The 19,548-nt window shown below is 32.8% G+C and overlaps 2 protein-coding genes across 2 annotated transcripts in view; one reads left to right on the top strand and one right to left on the bottom strand.

Moving 5' to 3' along the window:
* The window catches only part of LOC126965039 (poly(rC)-binding protein 3), a 137,176-nt gene that overhangs the window by 56,146 nt on the left and 61,482 nt on the right, over positions 1-19,548 (bottom strand). The window lies entirely within an intron of this gene.
* Positions 1-19,548, top strand: part of LOC126965076 (ELMO domain-containing protein 2) — a 250,333-nt gene that overhangs the window by 230,311 nt on the left and 474 nt on the right. The gene's annotated exons all lie outside the window — the stretch shown is intronic.

Here is a 19,548-nt window from a genome sequence, read left to right as displayed (position 1 = left end):
CAATTCATTCAAACTCAGCGGGCTTCTTTTTTTTATAAATTTCGTTTCAATGTAATTTTTAATTAAAAAAAAGTGTGTTATTCTACGTTTTTTAAAAAAAAACAATTTTGTAAAAATCTTGCTAAGATGGCTCTGACAATAAATTATTAAATAATGAATACGGCTGTATGGGCTTGAACTCTTTGCCTGTCCTAATAATAGATGAAGGAACCTAAAAAAAATAACGAATGACGCAAACGTCAGAAAATTTTAACAACCAACTTCAACCTGTTTCTTTTGTGTTACAGTGATGCGCGCGCATCTTAAAATTTCACTCTCATAATTTTTTCATAACGCGCCTAAAGAAGTATAATTTCAAAAAGCATTAAGAAAGTTATTGTCATAAGCCTGTGGATAACAAGACATTAAATGAATTATATAAAAGTGTGTGTGCAGTTATGCACGCGGAAGAGTCAAACATACTAATTTAGCATAGTGTTACAATTATTAAAACCATAAGTCTACTTTACTTTAATTCCATAGACAATGTTGGTTCTCTCTAATCTGCCACCTGACAACTTAAACTTGATATGATTTACTTTTATTTATTTAGAACATTGGAAACAATACCATCAGCTTAAACCGAAATACAATATTTAAATCATTTTTTCAATATAGTTACTCGATTACAAGAATTCACCTCCGTTAATGGGCAAAAAAATTGTTGATGTAATCTACATCACAATTTTATTGAAATTACCGTAGTCTTACCATATTTTTTATATATATTATATTATAAAAAGCTAATGTTAGAAAATTCGATAATTTCGCGCCATTTCATATATTTATTATTAAAGCCAGAGGCACGGACTAGTAAAAAAAATAAGGACTCCGTGTCACCTTACACAACAGTGTAGCACCAAAACAAGCCGATTAACGTGTAAATACATAGCCCCGCGCACATACTTACACTACTACAGGCCGATAGGCGGCCATTATGAGAATGGTCATCGTCTGTGATAGATCATTTGCGTCTCAATACAATATTTTAAAAATGCCTTCGTGCGTTGTGGAAAAAGTGTAAAAACGATACTTTATAAGTATTTGTGGCCATATATGATTATTTAATGGAGAAAAAATTATGTAACTAGTATCCCCCGTAACCGCACACACACTAGCATAACGGTGCTTCACTTGCTAATATCATGGCACGCAGTCCTTTTTTTACTCGTCCGTGGCCAGAGGTAGTTATTTCGAATAGAACTCTGTTTTTAATTTATTGTTAAGACCTCAATAAATTATTATAATAAAGATAATATTACGTTTTAAAAATATTAATGCATTTTTATTTGTTTTAAAATATAAATGCAATCAACAGAACTGATTTGTAATGTTCATGTTTTGTATTAACTATACCTACCAGCTACCTATAAATAATATATTTTTTTTATGAAAATAAGGGACGAGACGAGCAGGACGTTCAGCTGATGGTAATTGATACGCCCATGCCCATTACAAGTGTGCCGATCAGGATTCTTGAAAAACCCAAAAATTCTGAGCGGCACTACAATTTCGCTCGTCACCTTGAGACATAAGATCTAAGTCTCATTTCCCAGTAACCTCAGCGCCTTCTACAGCGCCCTTCATTCAGGTCTAACACAGTAATTTTTACACATTACTGCTTCACGGCAGAAATACCACATCATGGGTACCACAACGGCGCCGTTGTGGTACCCATGATCGACCCGGCATCCTGTGGAAAGGAGCCTCCCATTGGTAAGTACAAATAAGGCACCAATAGACTATATTATGCAATACATCTTTTTTTCAAACATATATTTTGTATTTTACCAAAAATATCTAATTCACATTTTTTTATATTTTATAACTGGATGCTTGTTATAATTTATTTACAATGTTCCTCTATTCGACGACAGGGAAGGCAACATAGTAATGAACATCTATTCATAATATCAACCTAATATTTGATTTATCAATTATTCCCCGAAATTAATGATGCAAATTGGTAAATATAATCCATCGTTAGCGACCCGGTTCATTCCTGAGGGATCACTAAACAAATACTCTACAACAAAGTGATCGTTCCTGGCTCAACTTGAATTTGGGATATTTAATTCGAAGTTGGCCTGAATTCAATATTCACAACAGAACTGCGGCATAGCTGCGAAGTTTGAAGACGCTGTCCAAATATCTTATTTATTTAATACAATATACAACAAAACCATTAATTAATTTTGTACTGCCGTTGCCGACTGTGAATATTCTGGATCAAAGTTGACGCGTTTCAATGTCAATTCTATATTAACTATCTATCTCCACATGGTAAATTTTACGGCCGTTCCCAATATACTATCTACAGTTAGAGATAAATTACTACCTTCTACTGTCAGTAGCTGTAGTAGCTGTCAATAATCTGAAGCTGTCCCTGTCATTCTTATCGCCTTATATTGGGACGCGTGAATTGCAATTTCCATACAAACTTCTATCGTTGGTAAGCTATACAGACAGCGTGTACAGATAAGGTGAGTTGCCGTCGATAAGTTTATTGGGATAGAAAAGTCAACGATAGTTACGATTTTTATCTCAAGTAAGAGATTGAATATTGGAAACGGCCGGAAGTAGATATAAATTTTAATCCCAGAAGCGAGTTATTTAAAAAAAAAATTCAAAACATTATTCATAGTTTAAGATAAGAGTAGTCCACGGATTGGGGATAGAGTGACCGCCCTCAGGCTATTAAATAATAAGTTTAATTGTACGATATTACTTTGTAAACATATTTTTTTATGAAAGAAAATCTCACTGAGTTTGTTGCTCCCATTCTTCTCAGGACTCAATTATTCATTTTGGAATGGGTGGTAGTTTTTGACTTTGAATAAGTGCTGTCACATCCTATTTTGAATAAAAATATTTGAATTTGAGCTATCTACAGTGGAAGTTCCGTCAAAATAGGTGTAGCCGTTTCGGAAATTAGCCGAAGCTAAAATACAAAGACAGACTTTGAATGAAATAATTAATGCAATAATATACACAGATACTTATAAATGCAAAGTTATAGGATAATGCAAATCCCTGTTCAAATATAAAATCTATGAGTTGTAATATCGTTCCAAAATATGAAAATAATTGCTATACAATTTTGGTCTTGATGCATGAGATTTCGGTTTTTCGGAACTTTTGGTTATTGTTCTTTAAAACTTCTTTCGCCCCTCGCAATGTATATAAGCACATCACGGACAAGTAAAAAAGAAGGACTCCGCGTCGTGATATTAGCAAGTGAAGCACCGTTATGCTAGTGTGTGTGCGGCTACGGGGGATACTAGTTACACAATTTTTTCTCCCTTAAATAATCATATATGGCCACAAATACTTATATAGTATCGTTTTTACACTTTTTCACAACGCACGACGGTATTTTTTAAATATATTGATACAGATCAGACAGTCACAGACGATGACAATTCTCATAATGGCCGCCTATCGGCCTGTAGTAGTGTAAGTGTGTGCGTGGGGCTATCTATTTACACGTTAATCGGCTTGTTTTGGTACTACACTGTTATGTAAGGTGACACGGAGTCCTTATTTTTCTTACTAGTCCGTGAAGCACATAAGAATTATTCATATTAAAAACCATACTCATCTACCACGCTGTGCCATCGCATTTTAAACCTTAGTTTTTAATCAAGCTTAGAGCTATCATTGTGTCGCGCTGTAAAAATAAATTTTCACTTGAAAACTGAAATACCTACATCATGCTCGCTGTTGCCGATTCCATAACAACGTTACATGTTCAACAAAAGCAAGGTTGAATTACGGCTATAAGCGGAGTTGTGTTCCCGGTTCCCTAGGGAAACAATTCTGTGGTTAATACCGCATACGGCTAGCGTGCTCGAATATTACAGCTATTAATAAGATTCCTGTAGACGCTCAGAAGAATGGCGTACCAAACAGCGTGCCGCTTCTGACTTTCATTCCTGCCTTGCCTCCTTGTATGTGTAGAATTTTATATTTCGTAGAGAAGGAAATATTAAACAACAAATATAATTGCGGCTGGGTATTGTTAAAGTTATACTTCTTTACGCACGTTATGAAAAAAGTAGCAGGGTGAAGTTGGTTCCTTAAATTTTCTGACGTTTGCGTCATTCGTTATTTTTTTTTGGTTGAAGAAAGCATTATGGTTAAGGCACAGGGTTCAGGCCCATACAGGCGTATTCATTATTTAAAAATTAATTGTCAAAGCCACCTTTGCAAGATTTTTACAAAATTGTTCTTTCATAAATATAAATGTAAATCATTTTTATGATTTTTGCTTCGGCCAAAGAAGTATAACATCTTGCGTGCATACATAAGTACACACACACATTTCTTTTATCAACGGAGACCAACAAGTTAGTATTTGTATATTAACAACAGGTATTTATCATTCAGAAATTATTAACATAAAGATTTTATTTATTTATTTATTTGTTTACAACACTTACGTCTAGCCTTACAGGAATATTCCTAATGCGCTAGTGTAACATTCACCTTAAAAATAATATAAAATTTAAAATGAGCATTAATTAAAAAATAAAAATATATAAAAATATAATCAAATCGATACAATCAAATCGATTAAAACTAAAGTCAAAGTCTAAGTTCTTTATTTGCCAGAAACATTTGCAAGTAAAGTTGTTATGAAGTTAAGAGTTGGCACATGTTTAGCTTTGACAGATATACAAATTCCCGTAGTTTCGTATATAATATAACCTAACCTAACCTAACCTAACCTAACACAATCAATAATTATTGCTACATTTAATTAGACCAACGTAAAGTCATACCTAAAAGACTCTACAATATAAAATTCCAATAATTATTAAAATGTTAAGAGATAATGTAGTAAAAAAATCATAAAAAAAGTTTTTAACAAAATAACAACCGGCTTCAAAAACACTATTTCAAAACAATAGATATAATATGCACTAAAAAGTATACAAATAATTGCGTATTTTTATACAATCTAATTAATTAATCTAATTCTAGTTACGATTATTGTCACTATTGGAATCGGAGTCCTTCCCTCGTGACTCGCTCTCGCCTCCTCACAACTCAAGCACATCTCACCTATAACTACGTATGTAGTTACAAACCTATCGTGGATAACACCGACTCCAAAAATTACAATAATCGTAACTAGAATTAGATTGTATAAAAATACGCAATTATATTTATATTTTTTAATGCATATTATATTTTAACCAAACTTTCACCAAAATGTGCGACAAATTTACGAATAACTGAATATCGCACCAACCAATTTCGATGATTCTTTTTTTATTCGTGGTTAAGTTCTGGTGATGGCATCCATGACAAAGGAACTCTTCTTAGGAGCAAATTAACGATACTCGGCCTAATCTTTTTTATGCTATCCATATATTTCAGTCACCTTCCGTAACGTTGTAATGGTCAAGTAATAAAAAAATCAAATATTATAAACTTGTATAATTATGCACGTGACCAAACAATTTAATCATTTTTGTATTCGTTGCCATTTTAGGGTACATGTTATGGAAATTTAAATATATTTATAGTTTATTTCATTTAATAATTTCTTAGTAATTTTAATTTAATTTGGTAAGAAAATTCACTTATTTACTACCATCATATTCTATCATTACTTTTGGCTTTGCAGAAGTATATTTTTGCCTCGCGAATACACTGTGAGATTATCCATTAATCACAGTATGAAGTAGGAAAGGGGGTGTCAGAATGTCCCATGGGCATAAATGTAGCGAAATATCACGTGGGCTAAAGAGTTGCTAAAAGCAATACGTCATTAAAGAACAACCATGTTTTTCTATGGAGGAAAAATAAAGTTAATCATGTTTCCAAATTGCACAATTTATAAAGAGAATCGCTAAATATTTTGTAAAATTACATATTCAAAGTATTAATAATTATTAAACAGAAAGGAAACCAACGAACACCGTTATTTCATAATTCTAATAATAGGTGTTAAATTATGAAATTACCGTTATATTTCACAATTGATGGAGTCGGTGTCATCCAAGATAGGTTTGTAACTACATACATAGTTATAGGTGAGATGTGCTTGAGTTGTGAGGAGGCGAGAGACGAAGGCGGGCGGCGGAAGGACACCGATTCCAAAAATAACAATAATCGTAACTATAATTAGATTAATTAATTAGATTGTATAAAAATACGCAATTATTATTATAGTTTTTAGTACACAGTATATCTATTGTTTTGGAATAGTGTTTTTAAAGTCGGTTGTATTTTTGTTAAAAAATTTTGTGCCGTTTTAAAGCTTTCTAGCATTCATTATCAACGTAATATAGATAATAACGTGTCTCTTCCAGATCGATCGGCGGATATTAACTACGGATACTTCATTTCCCTCAGAATTGACATATTTCTTAGACTTATTTCAGCTGTAGGAAAGCACTTCATACAAACTAGTATATAATAATGTTCATAATTATTAGTAGACTGCGTTTTAATTTTAGTGTTTCTATCCTTATTGTTCAGTGTTATAGCGGATATTAATTAAAAAATATGATAATATCTGTTCTGTATTATATTGAGCTGTTACATATTCAGTAACGGCCGTGCCCAATATTCAGTCTATCTCTTACTTGAGGTAAAAATCTTAACTATCGTTGACTTATCGTAACTAGAATTAGATTTATTAATTAGATTGTATAAAAATACGTAATTATTTTTATACTTTTTAGTGCATATTGTTTTGGTATGGTGGTTTTGTAGTCGGTTGTTTTTTTGTTAATTTTTTTTTAAACGTACTTTACCCCCAAATATTATACATATAAAAAGTAATATTGACGCGGCGTCGTTTTGTGGGTTTCAATACAGACAGAAAAAGTGTGTAAGAAATAAGAACAAATCTAACGTCGCAAGATACTGTAACCGATTTAAATTGAATTGTCGTAAAAGTTCAGCCATGCTTGGAATTAGCTCCTTATACTTTTAGCATTATCAGGTTGTCTATATATTGTAAGTCTATGGTTTCATTACACAATATATCGCTTATATCATTAAATTTTCATTGCCACGATCAAATGTAGAAAAATATTTTCTTATAGGGTTTCAATTACCTACTAGTTGCTCTGGAAAATAATGAAAATTCTTCGCTTTAAAGAAAACGTACAAATGCAACTTCAATTTCCGAGGCGCAATGATTTAAATTGAATGTGACGAGTTTATTTATTTTTAATAAATCTTAATCTTTTTTTTTTAATATTTTACATAGATTGGCCCAGTAGTTTTCATATTATGAACATTTTTGTCTACGTGGATGATATAATTGTTTTTTGTGTACCACTTTTATAGGAGATTATTAACTGATACTAAAAAGTAAAAAAAAATAAACTATGCATAAGAAAACCGACTTCAAAAACTGAAAAGTATAAAATGACTTAAAAATTTAATTACACCTCTTGTCCAATCTTTACATTTAATATTAATAAAATACTATTAATTGTATGTGCCACATATTGATAGCTTTGAAGTCGGTGCCAAGCCAAATGAACTAAACAACCCAAGCGGACAGACACGCGCGGCAAGAGATGTTTAATAATTACAGTAAGTAAGCTGTTTATAATATTATGTTATATTTTGTTTAGGGCTTGGCACCGACTTTAAACCTATCAATAGGTAGCCCATATAAATAATAGTATTTTATTAATATTTAAGGCAAAGGTTTGCGTAAGAGGTGAATTAAATTAAATTTTTAGTTATTTTATACTTTTCAGTTTTTGAAGTCGGTTTAAATTCAAATTCAAAAACACTTTATTCATGTAGGTCACGGAAATGACACTTATGAATGTCAAAAATAAAAATAAAAATATTGTTTCTTTGAATTTACCGCTACTTCGTAAAGGGTTGAGCTAATGAGAAGAAGTAGCAAGAAACTCATTGCCACTCTTTTAAGTCAAGATGTACATTTTAATTGTTTTACAAATCATTCAATTAAAATATATGCAAAGTGACGCAACAAAAATACTCAAATGTCAAAAACTGAAAGGCTTACACGAGTAAGTCAAAAAAAGAAAAAAAAGTAAATTAATACTTATAAACACAAGAGTTATTGAGTATAGTAGATGCATTATTCCACATATACCGTAAATAAACAGAGGCATTATGTGAGCATTTCATAAAATAAAATATATAATAACTTTAACTTTAAAGGAAATAATAATAATAAAAAAACACATCAAGCAGACCGCCCGGTAACAAGATCATCCAGCCACCAGGTTTTTATTTAAACGGTGTTTTTTTATGATAAACTGGCACATATACGATTTGTAATTTAGACGCCTCAATCCCATAACAACATGTGCCTAAATTGTTACACTTTCGGTGTTAATAATTTCAGAATATAATTGAACTGTAACAACTTCAATACTAATCAATTGTTCCTGTCACCGCTGTCAAACGTCAATTCGTAACTAAATTTCAATTTCCTCACCGATTCTGCTCATAATACTGACTTTTCTCTTTAGTTAACAGAAGCAGCACATATTGGCTTTGAGGAACCAATTAAACTTTTCATCAGAATTCCGAAACTAATTTTAGGTAGTTGAACAACGTCAGCTGTTTGGTCCACAGGTAACTTCGCGACAGGGCCGATAATTTTGATGAGGTGAAACTGTGGAGTCAACAATAGGGATGATAACTTTTTCTATTAGAAGTAGAGTATGTCTGATTTCTGCGAGAGTAAATAAATAGTACAGATTTATAAATGATAGTTTATTTATCGCACTAACTAAGGACAATAGCTTTTTTTTTCGGCAAATATTAGATGCTTGACATCTTGATACTCATTGGTATATTTTCAAATTTTGTAACATACGCTTTGTGTTATTTTACATTGAAATTTTTTAATTAAATACAAAGTACTTACTGATAAATATCTGGTCCCAGTGTCTTTCTTATTTCTTTCTTATTTTTACTACTATTTTACTAAACGTTGTGGTCTGAAAGAAGATGTTGTGACAAAAATTGAGAAAGGTATGCTGAGATGGCCATGGCGAGAGAATGAATGAAGAACGATTGACAAAGAAATTGTATAAGGCTAGTGTGAATAAAAGTGTTGGAAGAGATAGACCTAGGCGGACGTTTCGAGATCCAATCAGGGACGTCTTGAAAAAAGGCCAGGTCAAGAGTACCCTAAACCGAAGAGCATGTATAAAAGGAATAATTAAAGAGGACAAAGCGAAACAAGTAAGGATCGTAGCAAGTGGAAAGAAGTGGTCTCTGCCTACCCCTACGGGAAAGAGGCGTGTTTATATGTATGTATGTATTTTTACTACGCAACCCGGCATTTTAGTTTCAATTATTAGCAAAGTTTAACAGAACATGTGGCACGTCAACGTCGCACATTGTTTAGGACTGGCTCGAGTACGCCCACTCGGGCGTAGTATTAGTTGCCGCACTTTGCGACTACGCCTGCGGTATTTAGTTGGAGTGCAGCGGAGACCAATCCTTAATCTAAGATTGGAGATTATAGTTATATATGATAGCAGTGGGTATAGTACATAATTCATTGTACTATATATAACCACAACTATAACTCAATCTATAACGTCAAAATCAAATGAAATCGAATGTCAAATCTTACACACAATTATTCTTACAAAAGAGGCTTAATACAGACAAACAATAAAACAGTAGAGTGTGATAGACATGAAAGGTATCGATGTGGTGTGGTGTTCGAAAGAGAATAGAAACTGTGTGAAAGACACTACTTGTAATGAGATAACAGTGATGTAGGGCAGTCATTGTTGAGCACAACTACGGAAGTACCTGTCACTGTCAATAGTCGGGCGCTCAATGCTCACTACTCAGATGTAATGTTCTGATAAACACTGTGTAGTCAAATACATTATCGCACAGAATACACAGCGACACGAAGATTGAGTCAATCTATTGACAAAGGAGAATATATCTTGTTTTTTTTTTAAGATTTTTAATAATAATATCATTTATTTCAGGGTATGTGTGGCCAATATAATGTTAGTAAAATCTTATTCTATGGTTAATAACACACTAAAAACTTTTATTTGTACACTTTAATTTTTGAAGCCAATGTCTATTCATTATAATATTATCCAAGCTATACACTACATCTCTCTCCCTCTTCTTGGACAAAAACGTCCCACATTTTCGTGTCACGAATATTGCGTTAATAAAATAAACAATATCTTTGATTTTGACATTCTTTCTAGTTCTTTGGTACTGTAGCTTTGTACTTGTATTTTTATCTGCATCACTTTACATAGATTGTAATTAAAATCATTTTGTAAAATGACGAAGCTGTAAAAGTTGATTTAGAAGCAGGGTAATGAGTTTCTTGCCATTTCATCTCATTAAAACTCATCTTCGAAGTGGTGGTAACTGATAAAAAGCATTTGACATTCATAAGTGGTTGTTCTTTGATTTATGTATAAATAGCTTTTACCCGGACGAGGTCGCGTGGAATTATAACAATTCGAATTCAATTGATCAGCAAATTTTGTTTTTTAGATTTGTCTGCAAATAATACACATACGATCTGCTGCGGCTAGTTATAAATTGCTTATTTTCATACATTTAATTTTTCCATCCTTTGTTAAAACAAAAAAAAAAATGCGGGTTTGATTTGCTTAAAGTAGCTACTCCTGTTAGATTATTTTAAGCATACTATTTTTTACTTTTATCACTTACATCAACCCTACACAGTTCGAAATTTCAAAAACGCTAAAACAAATATTTATTTATTTCTTATCAAGTACCTAAACACAAACTTTCATGGTGGCATCATGGATATTGACAAGCTTCTATACAAACTTCCACCCATTATTTAAATCCCTCCAAACCTCTTATTCTAGATACAATATAGCCTCTGTACTTTTCCAAGTTCTCTTTTCACCTCTATACTAAATTATAACAAAATCGTTTCAGTGGTTTAGACATAATGCCGTGACAAACAAACTTACATTCACATTATTAATATTAGTAGGGATTTTAAAATGCCATTATAAACATAAATTTTTCATAGAGTTATAACTTTTTTAAATCTTAACATTTTTTAGTAGAGTCGAAATGCTAAAAGTTTTCTTTAGTGTTAATTCCTTAAATTAGTCTTTAACCGATTTAACACGTCTTTTGCTTCTATACGGGTCATACTCGGGAGATGTTTAATCGCCAAATTCAGGAACGAGACTTTTTCGAAGAAATCAGGAGTTGGAGATGTAGAGCTTCGTGACACGTAGACAGAGTTTTGTACCAACTACTTCATCCACGAACTAGTAAGAAGCAGCATCTATTGTTTAATCTACAAACCCGTATACTCACATTTCACAACGTTGAAACGAGTCTTCCCTGCATAATTCATAGTCAAGGTTAAATTTCTTTATTTGACAGAAACATTCACAAGTAAACTTGTTACAAATTTAACAGTAGGCACATGTTTCGTCTTGACAAACATGCAAATATTTCAGTGGTTTTGTTTTACAATACAACCTAACACAATCAATAATTACTACTTTACATTTAATTTGACCAACGTAAAGCCTAAAAGACCCTGTAGAGTCTGTATATTGTAATATAGGGTTAAAAATGTAGTGAAAATAATTACAAAAAATTATATTATTTAAAATAGTATTCATGCAAGTTACCACTTCGTTTGATAATATTCGTTTATTGAATAATAACAATTTTTTTTAATAGAATAATTTTAAAAGGAAATAAATTAATGAAGGAGCGTTGGAATTCTAAAAATAAGTAGCCATAAATATACCATCTAGGATAAATTTCGCATCGAATGGTGCTAGTTTCATGTCGATACGATCAGTGGTTTAGGCTTAATTAAGCCTCAAACAAAGACCCTTTTTCAATACACGAGTATACAGATAGATAACGATACGACTACTCTGTCAAGATGTATGGCTATTAAGAAGGTGAAGAGCTTAGGTCACTAGGAATAAATTCAATGTGAATATTCTATAACTAGCTGACCCGGCAAACGTTGTTTTGCCATATAAAGTATAATTCACGCGATAGTTTTATAAGTAATAAAATATTGCCTATATAATAGCCTGTACATCATTTTGTTCTATTGTCAATAGTTTTTGCAGCGCACGCAAAAATAGGTTTTCGATTTTACACCTTGTGTTACAAAATAGCAATTTTATTACGGATCCCTAATTTTGAAAAAAAAACATAGTCTATAGCCTTCCTCGATAAATGGACTACCCAACACTGAAAGAATCATTCAAATCGGACCAGTAGTACCAGAGATTAGCGCGTTCAAACAAACAAACACTGCAGCTTTATAATATTATATTCGTATAGATTGACAAATTTATTTATTTTATTTAAAAATTAATAACGAGTTAGGAAATGTTTATAATATTTCAGTAACACGCCATAGAATTATTTATCTCGATAAATGTTGACGTAACTTTCGGGCCGGGCTTTCAGAATCAGTCACTCAGTACTGACAAATGTTTTAATTACTTTGAAAGATAATACTGTGTTGTATTTGATAATTAATTCATTACCGTCAATAATTATTGGCAGAAGCATTGAAAGGGATTGAAATTAATTGAAGTTTGTGTATTAGACAAAATTGAAGGTTATATTAACAACTAAACTTACTTAGAGATGATTGTCTAGCTCAACGTTCTTGAGAAAAAGGCTTTTGACAGACAGACAAAGTAGGTATATATTTAATACCGGTTTTGTTTATACCGTGCTTAATAATACTTACTATACAGGCTATGCCACATAGAGGGGAAGTACCTTAAATATTGTCAATGTAACATTTAACTGAGAGAAGACTTTATTTTAATTAAATTGTTTTTGAATTTAACATAAAGTCTTGTTTCAGTAGAAATAATAATAATATTGACACACTTTTTACACAAATTATCTTGCCCCAAGTTAAGCATATATAGCCTGTGTTATGGGTTACAAGACAACGATATATTTAATACAATATACTTACTTAAACATACATAAATTCATATTAACATACATAAATACATTTAAACATCCATGACTCGGAAATAAACATCCATATTCATCATGTAAATGCTTGCACCTACCGGGATTCGAACCCGGGACCTCTAGCTTAGTAGGTAGCTCGCTAACCACTCGGCTATACAGGTCGTCAGTAAAATGTTACATCTACAATATTTAAGGTCCTACCCTACCATGTGGCATAGCAGTGGGACACCCTGTATAATGAATGCCAATATAGTTTTACTGTAAGTTTACCGTAACCCTTCCTTCACATAGTGTTGTTTTAAAATATCCAAATTGCAATTCTTATACGAAAATATTAATATCATATTATTCAAGTGGGAGGCTCCTTTGCACAGGATGCCAACTAGATTATGGGTACCACGACGGCGCTTATTTCTGCCGTGAAGCAGTAATGTGTAAGCATTTTTGTGTTTCGGTCGGTAGCTAGTGAAATTACTTGAAAAAGGAGCCTTATGTCTCAAGATGACAAGCGCAGTTGTAGTGCCTTTCAGAATTTTTGAGTTTTTCAATAATCCTGAGCGGCCCTGCATTGTTATGGGCAGGGCGTATCAATCACCATCAGCTGAGCATAAAAAAAAATACTGTAAATTTACCGTAGGCATAAAATTGGGCACACGATGTTAATTCACAATATTCAAATTACAATACTTGTACGAAAATACTAATATCAAATTTTTCAAACAAAGCAATAATTCCGTTAGTAAAACAAGTATTTAATAGAGCAATTCATGTCATGAAAAAAGTCATGATTCTATCCAATATAGAAATACTCTCGAGTGAGCTTCGTACATTCCTCACGGGTAAAGGAATATTTATTCAAGAGACGTAACCGAGGATTCGCAATTATTGGACAAATGTTTACGAAACCTAGTGGCCCATTCGTTCCAGAGTGTGTGCTAAGTGCGCCGATTACTGAAGGCATTAGTTGCACTGTCAAGCTACAAGCTTTACTAAAAAAGCAGTTAAACTATTTGAACTGACGTTTAAACTGTTTATAAAGTCATATATTTGTGTGTTGCCATTTTTGATAATCATTGATTAGCGGCCGTTTAGCGTATCTCTAGTTACGTATATATTACTTTCACCTAAATTACTACCTTTTACTGTCAGTAATTAGCTGTCAATAATCTGAAGCTGTCCCAATATACCCGATATGTAATTCGCGCGTTCTTATTATATATTATTCTTAATTCGGGACGCGTGAATTGCAATTTCCATACAAAATTCTATCGCTGGTAAGCTATACGTCGTTCCATTGACAGACAGCGTGTACGGATAAGGTGAGTTACCGTCGCTAAGTTTATTGGGACAGAAAACTCAACGATAGTTAAGATTTTTTATCTCAAGTAAGAGATAGGCTGAATATTGGGAACGGCCATTAATGACAAGATCTTATCTATCCATAGTTATGTCCAATATATTAGTTATAGTCCAATGCTATCTGTCGATAGGTTATTGAAATGTAAGTAAGCGTAAAAGAATAAATTTGTCAACCTCTAGTAAATTAAACTAAGGATAGATAGGTCATTGAAAACGGCCGTAAGAGTTTTTAGATGAAAGCTGTTCTGGGGATGGTAGTTAACCTGGTTAAATGATTTGTCGAATTTATAATGGACTGTAAGATGCGGGATTACGTTAAGGCGACACTAAATGCCAGCGACCTTGAGCGATATGAGTTCACGGCTGCCAGTCCGCCATCTATGTAACAAAGCCAATATTTTCAAAATTCTTGCGTGGAAAACAGTTTATATGCTTACAATCCTCGTTATTCACTACTAATCTGAATAAATGAACCCACACAAAAAAGTACAAGCTATATGAATAACTTTTCTGAGAGAAGTACCAAAAAAATGCGTCACGTCATGCCAAAAAACTTGTTTAACTTCAAAGAAAAGTGGTAGTTCAAAAAGGCTCGGCAGTGTTAACTATAACCAACAGCAAGCATTAGCAACCTACAAATAAGACTTAGGGATATGTGTAACAGGATTAAGTAGTGTTCATAGCTTGAAATGCCATACTTTCACCACAAAACTTGTCTAAAAACACCATGTTTGCGTGTTTTCTGCTTACTCTTCGCCTTAAGGCGTTGCTACTATTAGGATAAAATATTTTAATAAATATCTGGGTGTATCTCCCATGTTCATCGGTTCTGCGTAAATAAATAAAATCGACATTGTCCTTTAATTAATTTAATTTAAGAGAACAACAGGCTCCGACTATTTGTAAACATAAACATCCTTCATAAAAGATGTATCCAAAATTAAAACCAATTTTTAAAACTGCAAATGTGTTTAAAAGACACGTTAAACAGTGACTAAAACGTTTAAATTTCACCCAGTTTCATTTGGAGCAAATGTATCGCAGGCGAGTCGACGCGCGCCCTTTTGTTTGAGTAAAGAAATACTCTTAAGGCGACACTAAATGCTAGCGACCTTGAGCGATATGAGTTTACGGCTGCCGGCCCGCGATCTATGTAACAAAGCCAACATTATCAAAATCCTTGCGTGGAAATAGTAATATTTTAACAGGCGCAAACAGCTTATATGCTTACAATTCTCATTATTGATTACTAATCTGAAAAAATGTACCTACACAAAAAAAAGTACAAGCTATATAAATACCTTTTCTGAGAATAGTACTAAACAAATGCGTCATGGCGAGAAAAAACTTGTTTGACTGCAATGAAAAGTGGTAGTTCAAAATAGCTCTGGAGTGTTAACTTATAACTAACAGCAAATATTAGAAATCTACAAATAAGCCTTAAGGGTATGTGTTATATTAAACAATAGTGTACATAGCTCCAAATGCTGTATTTTCACCACTAAACTTGTCTAAAATGCCTCCTTTGTGTGTTTTCTGCTTACCCTTCGCCTTAACCAAATATCATGATTTCAGTGCCATTTGAATGTTAACATATATTTATTCAAGCTATTTCTATTGCCAACAATGAGTGTTTAGTTTGTATGAACCTTACGATCCTTGTTTGTTGATCCGACTGTCAACTACATGCCTTATATTATATAGGTTATATTTAGAACTTCATCTGCGTGGATTGTAAAACAGATTTATTTGTGAATTGATTAGTTAGTTCTTCGAGGTGCAAAAATTACTAAACGTGTCGAGATGGGACGATGACCCATTAGTGGTAACCCACTGACACATAAAAGGTGAACGCTGTACCAGGCGATCCAGTGGGAGGCGCCTTTGCACCGGATGCCGGCTAGATTATGGGTACCACAACGGTGCCTATTACTGCCGTGAAGCAGTAATGTGTAAGCATTGTTGTGTTTCGGTCTGAAAGGCGCCGTAGGTCTCAAGGTGACGAGCGCAGTTGTAGTGCTGCTCAGAATTGTTGAGTTTTTCAATTATCTTGAGAAGTACTGCATTGTAATGGGCAGGGCGTATCAATTACCATCTGCTGAACGTCCTGCTCGTCTCGTCCCTTATTTTCGGAAAAAAAAGGTAGACATCATATAAATTAGGAAAATAGATCTTACTAGCAGACCCAACAGACGTTGTTCGGAAAATAATAAATAAAATACTGTTTTTTTTTTATTAATTTGTTAATAATATTTCATAACATCAAGAATTATTTCGTATAATATGCTCCCTGTTGTTATAATGAATTTTTTTTACAGCAAAACTGTCAAAGCGTGCGTCAATAAATTCACTCACAGAATATATTCTGGACATATGTGTTAACAAATATTGGAAATAAAAATAATTATGAGTCCCAAATCGAAAAAAAATAGCTTCTCACTTGTATAAAATGTAAAGGATGTAATATAATATATTTTGTAGATTCTACGTTTGATTTAAACCGAGTATTAGTCGCGTCAATAATTTTACAAACCTCAAAACCACACACGGTGATAGTAATATTGACGCAAATTTATCAAAAGGCGCTCTAGTGAGCATATAAATCCCCGACGTGAGAGATAATCGGGTTCGGCGAACTGATTCGCTCACAAATTGAATAAGAGGTTCCGAGGTTCAGCCGAGATTCGAGACAGGAGTGGTTGTTGGTTACGAGCGAAACGGTCCGTTTAAACTTTGCGAACATAGTAGCTAAACTTAACTATTAATGAAATATTTAGAATTTGCTTTGAGTGAGACGGCGTGCCACGGGAGTTACCACGTCCAGTGTAAACTAACACGTTTATACCGAACATATTGGAAATAGTATTATGATCGTTTTAGGAACGCAAAATACAGCTAAATATTATTATGTACCCACTAAATATATTACCTGGTATGGCTGAAGCATGTTTAATGATATTATATCCTTTCAGTAATTCAAATTCAAATATTTTTATTCAATATAGGATTTAAAATCACTTATTGAACGTCAAAAACTACCACCCATTCAAACGAGACTGCCTCAGACCTGAGAAGAATGGGCGCAAGAAACTCAGCGGGCTCTTTTTTATATAAAATATGGATTACAATGTAATATCGTACAATAAACATTTATAATTAAAGAGCCTGAGGGTGTTCGCTTTATTCCGAGTCCGTGGTGTCATTAAGAAAATCGTTTATGCTATAATAACCTTTCCCACACAAACGTTTTTTAACAATTCCTTTAAATTTCGTAACACATTATTTTGTACATTTTCTGGGATCATATTGTAGAAGCATATACATCGCCCAACAAAAGACTTCCTAACTCGACCCAACCGAGTAGTAGGCATAACAAGTTTATGTTTGTTCCTCGTGTTAACATTATGAATGTCACAGTTTCTAGAAAATTCCTCAATGTGCTTATGAACATACAGAACATTATCAAAAACGTGTTGAGAAGCAACAGTCAAAATGTTTATTTCTTTAAATTTTTCTCTTAATGATTCTTTAGGACCTAGGTTATAAATCGCGCGAATAGCCCTCTTCTGCAGCACAAAGATAGTATTAATATTAATCACGACCATCATGTTTACGAAGCATCCTTACACAAACAATATAGGATAAACTATATTTATATAGTTAATTTTTTAATTCTTTTTATTAAATAATTTATATTATTTAAACACGTGTCTAATATTGGATGCAGCACCTTATAAACTAATTTGTTTTGTATATTGTAAAATACTCTATTTGATTGAAAATGGTGGCCGTTGAGTTTTATGTGTTCCCAAGCCAAATAAAAATGGAGTTAAATTTAACATGAAAAATGCGCTGTTGAATAGCATTGAATAACTCTCACTGAATGTTATTCAATATTGCTATATACTAATTTAGTATATAGATTTGGTAAATCGTTTCTTTTGTCTAATATTAATAATTCTAATACTGTTTAGTTGTAATTCCTAAAAGTTTAGTTTAAAGTAAGTAGTAGTTAAGTATGTACACGTAATGAAATGTTTTTTTAAGCGCATTAACTTGCCAACAAACTGTAAAAGTTTGGCAAGATATATCAACAAGTTAAAGGTGTACTTATTAAATTTAAAATAAAATTAAAAAAATATGTATGTTCTACTCACGAGCTCAAATGTTTACGGACATGTGGTTATTTCAGGAATTTAAAAGAAATATTTGTAGTGACGATTTAAAAGCGCTTAATTTAAGCCTCATTGAAAAAAGTTAATTTGACTTTGACTGTATAAGAAAAAACAGCAGTATGTTACATACAGATACAGAACACATAAATCTGATTATTTTTTATTAAGTTACATATCTATATGTATAAAAATGAATTGCTGTTCGCTAGTCTCGGTAAAACTCGAGAACGGCTGGACCGATTTGCCTAATTTTGGTCTTGAATTATTTGTGAAAGTTCAAAGAAGGTTAATATGATAATGTTCGGAATTAAAAAAGAAAACAACAATTTTGTTTTTCCTTTAATGAGTCCCGCGTCGTTCAGATATCAAATTTAAGGAAAACTTTAAAATCAAAAGCTAATTAGACTCTTTGTATCTTTCTAACTTTCTCAGGAGGTAAAAAATAGCCTTAATTTTGGCTACCAATAGTTGGTAGAATAACTACAATGTAAACTATAATGGCAATACAACGTTTGATGGTGATATTGCACGCCTTATAGACATAAACTTCGTATAGCGTAAGAGACAAACATTCTCCTCCTCATTACGATGAGACTAAATGTTCATGTGTGCTAGTCTAACAGATGTGTAACCGCCGTTCCCAATATACTATCTACAGACAGAGATAAATTGCTACCTTCTACTGTCAGGAATCTAAAGCTGTCCCAATATACCCGATAAGTCATTCTTATCGCCTATATATTGGGACGCGTGAATTGCAATTTTCATACAAACTTTATATCGCTGGTATGCTGTATAAAGTTTGACAGACAGCGTGCACGGATAAGGTGAGTTACCATCGATAAGTTTATTGGGGCAGAAAAGACAACGATAGTTAAGATTTTTATCACAAGTAAGAGATAGACTGAATCTTGGGAACGGCCGTTACTGAATATGTAACAGCTCAATATAATACAGAACACGATATTATCATATTTTTTAATTAATATCCGTTAAAACACTG

This window comes from Leptidea sinapis, chromosome 6 (genome assembly GCF_905404315.1).
Source record: "Leptidea sinapis chromosome 6, ilLepSina1.1, whole genome shotgun sequence".
Classification (NCBI taxonomy): Eukaryota; Metazoa; Arthropoda; class Insecta; order Lepidoptera; family Pieridae; genus Leptidea; species Leptidea sinapis.
Note: the sequence above shows the minus strand (reverse complement) of the source record. Positions and strands in the feature narration are given on the sequence as shown.